Raw genomic sequence first — 10,481 nt, forward strand, 5'->3', positions numbered from 1 at the left:
ATTGTTGAGTTTTCACTATGTTTAAATTATAACAGACTGAAAAAAATGTTCAACCTGGGACAAGATATATTTACAACAAATATTCTGAGGAAGTTTCATGATGATTGGGTGAAATATGTGTCTTCGTAAGTGTTCACAAGGTTTCATGTTAGCCATATAAGCAAAACTGCATTTAACAACTGGAACCATTTTTTAACTCGGCCAAGATATCATTAGAACAAATGATCTGAGCAGATTTCTTGATGGGTGGGCAGAAACTGTAAATTTTAGGAGGTTAAATTTAGCCATATAAGGAAAGGCCATTTTTTAGCTCGGCTCTTTTCGGAGAAAACCCTGAGGTATTGTCATAGCCAACCTGTCCACCGTCCGCGTCGTGCTAAAACCTTAACATTGGCTCTAAAATCAAAGCGCTTCCACCTACAACTTTGAAACTTCATATGTAGCTGCACCTTGATGAGTTCTACACGCCACACCCATTTTTGGGTCACTGTCAAAGGTCAAGGTCACTGTGACCTCTATACAAAAATAAATAATAAATTAACACCTTTCTTCCTTTTCTTCTGACAAGCTTTCATTCATTCAAAACTGCACCCACAGCTGAGCGTTGGCACCCGCTATGCGATGCTCTTGTGGAGTATTTGGTGTGATATCATAAGGAACACTTTTCTTTCATGATGATTTGGAAGAAAAGGTAGTCACTAGATGGTTATTAAGGTAATTGTTGATGAACAATGAAATACAGAAGAAAACTTACCACAAAAGCTCAGTTTACTCAGGTAAGCTTAACAGGCAGTTTTACAGAGGTCATAGTCTGTTGACCTAACCAGAGGTCATAGTCTGTAGCTAAAATGGCAGTTTTACAGAGGTCATAAATGCACAAAGTCTCTTGACCTAACCGATCATGTTCAGTTTTACAGATGTCATAAATGCACAAAGTCTCTTGACCTAACCGATCATGTTCAGTTTTACAGATGTCATAAATGCACAAAGTCTCTTGACCTAACTGATCATATTCAGTTTTACAGATGTCATAAATGCACAAAGTCTCTTGACCTAACCGATCTTATTCAGTTTTACAGATGTCATAAATGCACAAAGTCTCTTGACCTAAACGATCATGTTCAGTTTTACAGATGTCATAAATGCACAAAGTCTCTTGACCTAACCGATCATGTTCAGTTTTACAGATGTCATAAATGCACAAAGTCTCTTGACCTAACCGATCATGTTCAGTTTTACAGATGTCATAAATGCACAAAGTCTCTTGACCTAACCGATCATGTTCAGTTTTACAGAGGTCATAAATGCACAAAGTCTCTTGACCTAACCGATCATGTTCAGTTTTACAGATGTCATAAATGCACAAAGTCTCTTGACCTAAACGATCATGTTCAGTTTTACAGATGTCATAAATGCACAAAGTCTCTTGACCTAACTGATCATGTTCAGTTTTACAGATGTCATAAATGCACAAATTCTCTTGACCTAACCGATCATGTTCAGTTTTACAGATGTCATAAATGCACAAAGTCTCTTGACCTAACCGATCATGTTCAGTTTTACAGATGTCATAAATGCACAAAGTCTCTTGACCTAACTGATCATGTTCAGTTTTACAGATGTCATAAATGCACAAAGTCTCTTGACCTAACCGATCATGTTCAGTTTTACAGATGTCATAAATGCACAAAGTCTCTTGACCTAACCGATCATATTCAGTTTTACAGATGTCATAAATGCACAAATTCTCTTGACCTAACCGATCATATTCAGTTTTACAGATGTCATAAATGCACAAATTCTCTTGACCTAACCGATCATATTCAGTTTTACAGATGTCATAAATGCACAAAGTCTCTTGACCTAACCAATCATGTTCAGTTTTACAGATGTCATAAATGCACAAAGTCTCTTGACCTAACCGATCATGTTCAGTTTTACAGATGTCATAAATGCACAAAGTCTCTTGACCTAACCAATCATGTTCAGTTTTACAGATGTCATAAATGCACAAATTCTCTTGACCTAACCGATCATATTCAGTTTTACAGATGTCATAAATGCACAAAGTCTCTTGACCTAACCGATCATGTTCTGCTTACTTAATTAAAGGTCAGGACTATTGTCGGATATTGACGTAAAAGAATGTCTTAAACCAAATACTGTACATTAGGTACTTCCCTCACAGGAACCCATTTATACGCCTGGGTTGAGAGGAGCAAACGTGGGATAAATGTATTGGTCTTTTTCAGTTAGTTTGCACAAACAGCAGCGCTTAATGAGCTTGTAAAATGTATCTGTTTATAGAGACAAAGTTTTACTTAAATGTATTCAAATGTCAAAATGTCGAGGATATATATCATATATCATATATATATAAACTTTAGTTCACATAAATGACTTCTTGCCTATTAAGAGCTTCAACATCAATCTCCTATTGCACCTCAAGAATATGTGGCTCACTCATGTTTATAGAGTCTTGCACAGCTACACTTCATAGTGAAGACATACTTAAAGCTTCAATTAGTGTAAACCTATTTATTTTAGCTTGATTGTATTGAAAGCCTTAAGTTATTTGAAACGCTGTCAAGACCGTTTCCTGGGACTAGAACTAGTAGTTCATGTCTACGTGGGAGATCTAATGAACGCTCCCATAATTGGGATCAAACTCGTGACCTCCCAGTTGTTAAAGCTTCAATTGATTCTCTTGAGAAATTTGGAAGAAGTTTGCTCATCAAACTTAACATTTTATCCTACTGCCATACTCACTGCAAAGTTCAAGGACACAACTCAGTAGACCAATAGGCATGAAAGATGTCTTGGCCATCTACTACCAATGGCGAGGACATATTTTAAGTTCAAAAATCACTTGAGAACTGTGAATGAAGCTTTCCTTACATACATGCAAACTTTTATGCAGAGAAAACAACGTACCACCCAACGAGGAGACATCAATATACGCCAATGATGCCAGGCACACAACACAGACTAAACTTCAAACTATTTGTTATTTTAAGTTGGGTTTTATTTTACCATTTTTAACAATATTTAAGTCATTTCACAGCAGTCAGTTTCAAACGCACACTTTTTCTGGATTAGCTAGTAAATCAGTACTTAGTGCACTTCCATAAGCCAGTATTTGACAACTTCCCTATTTAAATAATCGTAAGGGGAAGAATGGCACCAGAAAGGATTTCATGACCAATCGTCACACAAGTTATGTGGTCAGGCCAGGGATCTAACAAGCCATCCTCTGATTTGTAGTGGGACACTCTGCCAACTGAGTTCGCATGTCGAACAAACTACAATCTACTACATCCTGATTGGGGGTCTGAAACAAGAGGGCCATGATGGCCCTGTATTGCTCCACTGCTGAAAAAAGGCTGAAACAAATATTCTCTGCATGTGCAAATACTTAAATATAGGCCCTATTTAAGCACATGTACACTTTTGTGCCCCCCTGGGCTTGGTCAAATTTAACCCCAGGGGCATAATTTGAGCAAACTTTGTAGAGGACTACTATATCTCACTACATGTACATACAAAATATGGTAGCCCTTGGTCCTAGAGTTAAGGACAATAATATTTTTTAAGATTTTTTACAAAATAAGCGAGATGTAAGCGCATATAATGTTTAATTTTGTGACCAGCGGGTCAGGGTCAAATTTGACCCAAAGGGCATAATTTGAACAAACTTGGTAGAGAACTATAAGATGTTACGGCATACCAAATTTGGTAGCCATAGTCTGAATGGTTTTCGACAAGAAGATTTTTAAAGATTTCACTAAATAGGCGCTTTATAAGCATTTATTCAATTTTGTGACCCCCCAGGGCAGGGTCAAAGTTGACCCCAGAGGCATTATTTGAACAAATTTGGTAGAGGTTTATTAGATGTCACTACATACCAAATTTGGTAGCCCTAGGCCCAATGGTTATGGACAAAAAGATTTTTAAAGTTTTCACAAAATAGGCCCCATATAAGTGTATGGTCAGTTTTGTGACCCCCGGGCAGGTTCAAATTTGACCCAAGGAGCATAATTTGAACAAACTTGGTTAGAGAACTATTAGATGTCACTACATACCAAATTTGGTAGCCCTATGCCTTATGGTTAAGGACAAAAAGATTTTTAAAGTTTTCACAAAATAGGCACTGCACTATATAAGCATATAATCGATTTTGTTGCCCCCAGGGCAGGGCCAAATTTGACTCCTGGGGCATAATTTGAACAAACTAAGTGGAGGACTACACAATGTCACTACATACCAAATTGTGTAGCCCTAGGCCTAATGGTTATTGACAAGATTTTTTTTTTTAAGTTTTCACAAAATAGGCATTATATAAGCATATGTTCAATTTTGTGACCCCTGGGGCAGGTTCAAATTGAACAAATTTGGTAGAGGACAATAAGATGTTACTACATACCAAATTTGATAGTCCTAGGCCGCATGGTTATGGACAAGTAGATTTTTGAAGTTTTCACAAAATAGGCCTTATATAAGCATAATTATGTTCAATTTTGTGACCCCCGGGGCAGGGTCAAATTTGACCCCAGGGGCATAATTTGAACAAACTTGGTAGAGAACTATAAGATATCACTACATACCAAATTTGGTAGCCCTAGACCCAAAGATTATGGACAAGTAGATTTTTGAAGTTTTCACAAAATAGGCCTTATATAAGCATATGTTCAATTTTGTGATCCCCCGGGGCAGGGTCAAATTTGACCCCAGGGGCATAATTTGAACAAACTTGGTAGAGAACTATAAGATATCACTACATACCAAATTTGGTAGCTCTATGCCATACAGTTATGGACAAGAGAATTTTGAAAGTTTTCCCACAATAGGCCTTATATAAGCATATATTCAATTTTGTGACCCTCTGGGCAGGGTCAAACTTGACCCCAGGGGCATAATTTGAACGAACTTGTTAGAGTACTATAAGATGTCACTACATTCCGAATTGTGTAGCCCTAGGCCCAATGTTTATGGACAAGAATTTTTTTTAAGTTTTCAAAAAATAAGACCTTTATAAGCATATATTCAATTTTGTGACCCCCGGGGCAGTTTTAAATTTGACCCCAGGGGCATAATTTGAACAAACTAAGAAGAGAACTATTACATGTCACTACATACCAAATTTGGTAGCCCTATGCCATACAGTTATGGACAAGTAGATTTTTTAAAGTTTTCACAAAATAGGCCTTATATAAGCATATGTTCAATTTTGTGACCCTCTGGGCTGGGTCAAATTTGACCCCAGGGGCATAATTTGAAGAAGAAAGTTTTCACAAAATAGGCCTTATATAAGCATATGTTCAATTTTGTGACCCCAGGGGCAGGGTCAAATTTGACCCCAGGGGCATTATTTGAAGAAATTTGGTAGAGGACTATTAGATGTCTCTACATACCAAATTTGATAGCCCCATGCCCAATGGTTATGGACGAGAAAATTTTGAAAGTTTTCACAAAATAGGCCTTATATAAGCAAATTTTCATTTTTTGTGACCCCCGGGGCAGGGTCAAATTTGACCCCAGGGGAATAATTTGAACAAATTTGAAAGAGGTTCACCCCAGGAACATTCCTGAGAAATTTGATCAGAATTGGACCAGTAGTTTAGGAGAAAAAGATGTTTTAAGGAAAAGTTAACGCACGCACGCACGAACGCATAGACGCACGCACGACGGACACAGGACCATGACATAAGCCCCGCTGGCCTCTGGCAAGTGGAGCTTATAACAGTATTGGGGGATCTGAAATAACAGTCTTGGGAGATCTGAAATAACAGTCTTGGGAGATGAAATAACAGTCATGAAAACACAGGATGGTTTATATATTTTTTATTTATTTTGGCTATAACAATAACGAATGTTCCACAAAAGAACAAACATTTAATAGCATTCTTAAATGTATTTTTATAACCAAATTACCGGTATCTCTAAGCAATGAAGGTCTACATTAGATAAGCAGTGAAACTGCAAAATGTGCTTTACAAATGTGAACAAGCTTGACTGTAATTAGATACCTGCAATTAACAAGACTACTTGTGGGAAAAACAGTAGAAACAAACATTGAATGTCCCTCTCCGTTTAAGAAATACAAATTTCCAAAGTTAAAAAAAAAGTCAGTTAATAGGTCATATTACAGCATCTCTAGCATATCTGTATAAATTTTAATAATTTTCCCTGAATAATCTAAAAGGTTAACAACATTTAAACAAGAATACAATTGTCACAAAGATACAAGATTTTGAAATATGTTATGGTAACGATTGTATTAAGTCTCAATTAATTTCTCCAATTTAACCTTTGACTTTAAATTGTAACCTTGATATTTGATGAATTGACTTGAATATAGTGAGCACAACTTGGTATGATAGTTACTACTTCAAATTTATTTCAGATTCCTTTATTTGCTCATGTTCTGTCACATCAAGCATTTATTTTAAAATCAATCCATGCTAGACAAAATTATACTCCTAAAAGTTCTAAATACGTATTCCCTATATTTGACCTCTAACTTTGAACTGTGACCTCAACCTTACACTTGACACTCCATCTTATAATGCTGATCACTTATGCCAAGTTATTTGGACAGGAGCTGTCAGAGGACAGTGTGCTCGACTATTCGAGTGCTTGACAGTATAACGTAAGCCATCATGGGGACATTGTTCATATTCAATAATTTATTAAACGATCTTTCAAAAATAAAAAAAGGAAAAAAATAAAAATAAAAAAAAATTGGAGGGGGGGGGTGGGGGGGGGGGGGGGGGGTGGTGAGAGGGGGGTATAGTGGGGGTGTGGTCATTTATTAGATGATGTTTAAAAAATAAATTTGGGGGGGGGGGTGGGGGGTAGGGGGGTGGGGGGTAGGGGGGTGGGGGGTGGGGGGGAGTGAGAGGGGGTTATAATGATGTGGGGTGGGGTAATTTATTAGATGTTTAAAAAATGTTGTTGTTTTTTTTTTTAAGAGGGGGGGGGTTAGGGGGGGTGAGAGGGGGGTATAATGTTGGGTGTGGTAATTTATAAGATGATGTTAAAAAAAAAATTGGGGGGGGGTGAGGTTGGGGGGGGGAGGGATTCTGGTAGGGGCGTGGGGTATTGTTTGGGTGGAATCCATTGTGGTATTCAGATAAGTGTTGTTTTGTCATAGTAATAATAAAATGTGATCATAAATAAAGACGTTATGGCAATTTGAGCAAAATATTCAATAATATAAGTGTAAAAGGGGCCATAATTATGTCAAAATACTTGATATTTGGAGTAGTACGCAAACTTTAACATAGATTTATCAATAATATGCATATTCTAAGTATAAAAGGGGCAATAATTATGATAAAATGCTTGATAGAGTTGTCTGCTCTTGTTTATAGGTTGGGGTGATGTTGGTAAACAAGTATGCAAAATATACAAGAGGGCCTAAAAGGCCCAAAGTCGCTCACCTGAGATAACAAGATATTATTGGGACAAATCTTCTTACCAAGTTTCATTAAGATCGGAAAATAAATGTGGCCTCTAGGGTGTTAACAAGGTTTCACTATAGCCATATAAGGAAAAATGCCCCGCCCTCTGGCGTTTTGTTTTTTTTCCAACCAACTGGCATCATTTTCGAACTCGTCCAAGATATTATTTGGGATAAATCTTCTGACCAAGTTTCATGAAGATTGGACAATAAATGTGGCCTCTAGAGTGTTAACAAGATTTTACTATAGCCATACATAGCCATATAAGGAAAAATGCCCCGCCCCATGGCAGACATGTTTTTCAAGCAAAGGTTACCATTTTTTAAATCATTTTAGATATCATTGGTTTTACTATAGCCATATAAGGAACAATGCCCCGTCCCCTGGCGGCCATGTTTTTCAACCAACCATCATCATTTTCTTACTCATCAAAGATATTATTGGGATGAATCTTCTGACCAAGTTTCATGAAGATCGGACAATAAATGTGGCCTCTTGAGAGTTAACAAGATTTTACTATAGCCATATATAGCCATATCAGGAAAAATTCCCCGCCCCTTGGCGGCCATGTTTTTCAAGCAACTGTTACCATTTTCAAACTCATCTACTGACCAAATTTCATGAAGATTGGACAATAAATATGGCCTCTAGAATGTTAACAAGGTTTTACTATAGCCATTTAAGGAAAAATGCCCCGCCCCCTGGCGGCCATGTTTTTCAACCAACCAGCATCATTTTCGAACTCGTCCAAGATATTATAAGAATGAATCTTCTGACCAAGTTTAATGAAGATCGGACAATAAATGTGGCCTCTAGAGAGTTAACAAGTTTTTCTATAGCCATTCATAGCCATATAAGGAAAAATGCTCCGCCCCTTGGCGGCCATGTTTTTCAAGCAAACGTTACCATTTTCACACTCATTCAAGATATAATTAAAACCAACCTTCTGACCAAATTTCATGAAGATTGGACAATATATGTGGCCTCTAGAGTGTTGACAAGGTTTTACTATAGCCATATTAGGAAAAATGCCCCGCCCCCTGGCGGCCATGTTTTTCAACCAACCGGCATCATTTTCGAACTCGTCCAGGATATCATTGGGATTAGTCTTCTGACCAAGTTTCATGAAGATCGGACAATAAATGTGGCCTCTAGAGAGTTAACAAGATTTTGTTAAAACCATATATAGCCATATAAGGAAAAATGCCCCGCCCCTTGGCAGCCATGTTTTTCAAGCAAACGTCACCATTTTCGAACTCATGCAAGATATCATTGAAACCAATCTTCTGACCAAATTTCATGAAGATTGGACAATACATGTGGCCTATAGAGAGTGAACAAGGCAAATGTTGATGTTGCACAACAGACAACGCACGACGCACAACGGACGACGGACAAAAGGCGATCACAAAAGCTCACCATGAGCACGTTGTGCTCGGGTGAGCTAAAAAGCAATATGTCAAGGGACAATGAAAATAAATGGGATAGTACGAAAACTTTAACATTTGCTGCATATTCTAAATGGAAAAGGGGCCATAATTATGACAAAATGCTTGATAGAGTTGTCTGCTCTTGTTTATAGGTTGGGGTCATGTTGGTAAACAAGTATGCAAAATATGAAAGCAATATGTGAAGGGAGAAAGAAAATATTTGGGGTAGTACGAAAACTTTAACATTTGCATGCAGACACTAACGCTAAAGCAGACGCTAACGCCGACGTGAGTAGGATAGCTCCACTATATATATTTCATATATAATAGTCGAGCTAAAAATCATCCTTGACAAAGTTATGCTCCAAAGTGTCAAGTACAAATTTCCTAAATTTTACCTATGGTATAAAACTTTCACCTTAGACCTAGCTAGATACAGTACTTGGTCTGATACTCTGTCTTATCATGCTGATCATTTTTGCCAATTGATTAAGAAATCCCGCAGTGTTGAACAAAGTCAAAGAGTCAAATACAAAAGTATAAAAAAAATTGACCACTTAACTTGAAATTTGACCTTGACCTTAACCGTTATGACCTTGTTCTTGTGTGCTACACTCCTTCTAATCATGCTGATCATATCTGCCAGGTTATTAGAAATCAGTTGACTCTAGACAAAGTTTTGCTGCAAAGTATCTAGTACAAATTTTCAACATCAAACCTTGAATTGTGACATCAACCTTTGACCTAAGGACCTGGTTCTTACGTGCAACTTTTCGTCTCATGACATATGGCAAGTTATTTGGTAATGTATCCCTGCCTAACAAAGTTATGCTACATACAAATATTTTCTGCCACCCAACTGCCTGCTTGGTTGTTCCTAAAATACTGGTGTAAAATAAAATAAAATAATTAAAGCAGAAGGTTTCAAATAACAATGAGACCATGATTTAATTTGGCCCTTTAAAAATCCTTATCAATGTATCTTGACCTTTGTAAACTAATCCAAGAACCAGGATGTGAAACCATGACCCAATAAGACCTATCGTAGTCCATATCGTGACATTGACCTACCAGTAGGTAAAAGTGGCTTTGACATAGGTTGACATACAAATAATTAAATTCATCAGACATTGACCTGTTGAGTACCTATTCAAAATACTTTTCTTGAACCTTGACCAAAAAGGCCCACATTTCCGAAGCCTCATTGAAATGTTCTGCAATCAAGTACAGTTTAGCAAGTTTTCCCAGAAAAAACATGATAGCCACATACAGACATTTCCATAAATGAAAAGCCAAATTAAATACATTATGTTGATGAGGATAATGAAATAATGGACCAGCCATAAATATACATGAGAGATCGCAAGTACAAAAGGCAGAACTAGATGTGAAATTCCTAGCGGTCATTTGAGAGGAATTTATTGCACAGATATGCAAAAAATATACATGGATTTAAAACAAGAGGGTCTTAAAGGCCCAAAGTCACTCACCTGAGATACAGGTGCTAGGTGCAGCCCCAAGATATTATTAGAACAAATGTTCTGACCAAGTTTCATGAAGAGTGAACTACATGTATGTAACTTTAAGA

This window comes from Dreissena polymorpha, chromosome 15, assembly GCF_020536995.1.
Source record: "Dreissena polymorpha isolate Duluth1 chromosome 15, UMN_Dpol_1.0, whole genome shotgun sequence".
Classification (NCBI taxonomy): Eukaryota; Metazoa; Mollusca; class Bivalvia; order Myida; family Dreissenidae; genus Dreissena; species Dreissena polymorpha.